The sequence below is a fragment of the Sus scrofa genome, chromosome 1 (assembly GCF_054392235.1).
Source record: "Sus scrofa isolate SSC_HxYL_T2T_F1_AM1 chromosome 1, Sscrofa_HxYL_maternal_Yorkshire_Landrace_v2.0, whole genome shotgun sequence".
Classification (NCBI taxonomy): domain Eukaryota; kingdom Metazoa; phylum Chordata; class Mammalia; order Artiodactyla; family Suidae; genus Sus; species Sus scrofa.
In genome coordinates, this window is record NC_139383.1 from 44,853,207 (window position 1) to 44,857,237 (window position 4,031).

Here is a 4,031-nt window from a genome sequence, read left to right on the forward strand (position 1 = left end):
TTGACAGGTGGTATTAAATGATGATGAGTACCAAGCAAATGATGGAGTGGTTGGCGGAAGATTAGTGAGGATGATTTGAGTAACAGTTGGGTAACAACAAAGGCAGGATCATTATCTCAAGAAAACATTCCTGTGTTTCCCAGGAAGCAAGGCTCAAACGGGTTCTAATAGACAGTAGTGCCTAACTTCCCTGGGGAAAACAGACTGATAATCCGATAAAAGCACTGAATGCTCTCCCCAGAAAAATCCACATATGCCTTCACTCAAAATGTTTATACAATTTTAAGGGATTCACAGACTTTGATGAAGTCCATCCATAGACATCTTAGGGTTCCCTGAGTAGGATAATATTCCCTGTGTTGAAGATTAAAAAAATTAATTACCTAATGTTAATACTATAGTTTATAGTAAAAAATGCTGGGGGATAAATTTCAGTTATAGACAGGAGTATAGCAGATGGTGTATGATGGAGCAGAAGTGTCGCAGTGATAAATGACAACTCAATGTGGAGTAGCACGGTGATGAGTACTGAGACCAGGTGAGTAAGTACAGGGGAAGAGGGACCCCATAGGGAAAAAGACTCCAAGAAGACCAAAATTTAACTTAATTATTTTATAACCTACTCTTTTTTTTTTTAGCCAAAACTTTTTATAACCTTAACTACCAATTCTAATCTTATCACTATATTTGATATCCAATTAAATTAAATTACCTAGCTAAGCATGTAGGCCTCTGCCATCTAATTTTACCTCTAGCTGAAGTCTGTGGAACTTTGTGATTTATAGGATGATGGTATCCCTCTAGCATTCAATGCTGCTTAAGCATGTATGAATTGAAAATTTGACTTTTGCAAGTGAATAATTATAGTAACAGATTATATGAGATGTTGATCATACCTAGTGAATCCTGTAGCTCAAGTCAGCTTTCTGGGCTGCAGTGAGTCAATCCATCATCACTGCTACAGACTAATAATGACAGAGCAAAGCATCCTTATTCATTGATTTTCCATTCCTACTATACCTGTCCAAACAGGGCAATGGTGTCTTTATGAGAGCTACTTGGGTAGCGCTATCACTTTGGTACTATTCCATTTAAATGATACTAGCCTTTTATCTCTTCATATACAGACAGTTACAAAGAAATATAGAACTTTGAGATCAAAAGGAGGAGCAAGCTAGTGTTACCAGTAATTCATCTCTCAAAATTTCTTTGGGTTTTGATCTTTCAGGAACAGCTAAGAAAAACAAACAAACAAACAAACAAAAACAAACTCAAATAGTAAGAGTTATTGTGGTCATTTTTAAGTGTTTTTGGATTGCAGAAAATATGTAGTAACTATAGATTCAAAATGATGACTAAAAGTTGTGTCCCTGGTCTGAAATTAAATTTTGATAATAACAGAAACTACAACAATGAAGATAATGTGTCCAGTGAAATTCTAAAGTAATTAATATACTCTATCTTCCTTCACTCTGAACTCAGTAGTGGATATACATTCTAGGGAGATCACAACCAGCCAGTGGTACTACTACAAACATCATCGTCTCTACCAGGCATGCATTTAAGATGTCTCGGGAGAGCTCTGAACCATGATTTAGCCACCGTAGAAAGCACTCCAAATTTAGGAATTAATAATTTTCATTTGGCTTTGGGACGAGGAAGGAGGCAGCTGCTATGTACTGAGTGTTTGTATCCTCCCAAAATTCATATGTTGAAACCCAACCCCAAAGGTGATGGTATTAGGAATTGAGACCTTTGAAAAGCTCTGCCCTCCTGAATGGGATTAGTGCCTTTATAAAAGTGTACTTTGAGAGCTCCCTTGCCCTTTCACGTGAGGCTATAGCAAGCTGTTAGCAGACATCAAATCTGCTGGCACCATCATTTTGGACTTTCCAGCCTCCAGTACTGTGAGGAATAGATGTCTGTTGATTATAGGCCACCCAACTTACGGTATTTTTGTGATAACAGCCTTAATAAATTAAGACAGGAGCTAATTATTGAGTGCCTACTAAAATATAGGAGCTTGAATTGTGACTCAGCAGGTTAAGAACCCAACTAGTCTCCATGAGGGTGTAGGTTCAATCCCTGGCCTCCCTCAGTGAGTTACAAATCCAGTGCTGCTGTAAGCTGCAGCATGGGTTGCAGATGTGGCTCAGATCTGGTATTGCTGTGGCTGTGGTGTAGGCTGGCAGCTGTGGCTCTGATTCAACCCCTAAATGGGGAACTTCCATGTGCCACAGGTGCGGCCCTAAAAATGAAAAAAAAAAAAAAGAATATAGGAGCTTTACAAATTGATTCAGCACAAGTCTCAAAACATACCCATGAAATAGAATATCTTATCCATTTTATATATGAGAAAATTATTGTTCGGAAAAGTTCAGTAACTCGTTCATGGTCATGTGCTAAGTGGTGGGCAGAGCCACCCTGTCTGTCAGCATCCAAAGTTTGAACCCCTTCTGCCACATAACCTTGAATTTTACAGAACAAAGGCTTTCAAAACCTTCTGTTTTCCTATCTTTGGGAAGGCTCCCTTATAGAAACAGACTTCCCAGTTTAGATTATATTTACTAAATTAAGAAAGTGCAGTTTATCTTTTTGTCAGATAACAAAGACCCTAAAGTTAAAACTGCAACCCAAAAACTGCAACCCAAGAGATATCATTGGTATAACTTTTGTCACTGATTTTTCAAATAAATGTTAGGTCTGGGCAATATGGTCACATGAGGGTCATTCCTTAAGTATCAGTGAGTTACTTTATACTTACTATATACTTTTGCTAGACAGTTATCTGAATTTCTTATTTTTTTAGTATATCTTCACCAAAGTCATCTTTGAACTTGTGATGATAGACTCTGGAGATATATGAGCAAAAGAACTAATTTTATTAAAAAATAAATATTTCCATGCGCATATGTACAAATGCATAAATGAATAATAAAGATTTAAGATGGGTAAAATACAATTGCTGAACATTTGAAGAGACTTCAAACTCATGAATATTAAACTTTCTGGACAACTGAAACTTACAGGTTTGGATCCTAAGAGGAAATCCTGCCACTGGTAAAAATGATAAGACTTAAGGAAACATTTGACAGTGAAGAGTTGTGACGTCTCCACTTTTTAGCTGGCATAACCGCATATGTCAATGTAAAAGGGAAATCTGAATGATGAAAAATACCTTAATTGTCACTGTACTGTTCATTTAAATGTATCTGCTACCCATTAAATAAGCTGGATGCATTAGACGTGGAATAGCTTGCCCAAAGCTATTTCTCCTTAACCTAATGCTGGAAGAGGACTGATTTTAAAAAATAAAGTTAAAATTGTTTAACTTCTTCTTGATGGTACTGGTTACTGAGATTTATCTATCTTTTGTTAAATTCTGAAAGATATCCATAAAGCCATATCAGTTCAGATTCGGAAGCATTTGAGTTCCAAATTTATAAAAATAGAATCCGCAAACAGCCATGGAAATGTCAGTCATCTATGATGGACCTCTCTTGTTCAAAGCAAATACAATATCAGACAAGTTTCACCTCATTTTTTTGTTTTGCCCATCACCACAGAAACTCTTTATTTCTAACACATGTAAACTGGAGGTGATAAATATCTAAACTTAGCTGAATTTCATGTTTTTACGTAGAGTTTTTCCGGAAAAATAAATATGGGATTCTCTTTTTCTAAACAGTCTGTAAACTTTGCAGCTTTTGTGCCTTGAATGTGATACCCGTGAAAATGCAAAACTGTCCGTTTCTGCAGTGGGGAAAACTTTCCCAAACGGCTCCCTCTTGACGATTCTATAAAAGCCTTGACATGTCAGTGGAGTAAAAGAGTGTATCACAGTGAGGAGCTGGGTTTCTAATCTGTCAGCTTACACCTGGAGTAACTGTGATCACACATCAACAGTGGGGTATGAGAGTCTGATAAGCTCTCATTGGTGAAGAACTGTTATGACTGTCATCAAGTATTTGAACACTGACTGTTTCTGGCCCCTGACACTGTCCTATACCTTCCATAGTGTTTACAGGTGA

The 4,031-nt window shown here is 37.1% G+C and overlaps 1 protein-coding gene across 1 annotated transcript in view; it reads left to right on the plus strand.

The window, feature by feature from the left end:
* PHF3 (PHD finger protein 3) overlaps window positions 1-4,031 on the plus strand; it is a 1,103,753-nt gene that overhangs the window by 659,122 nt on the left and 440,600 nt on the right. The gene's annotated exons all lie outside the window — the stretch shown is intronic.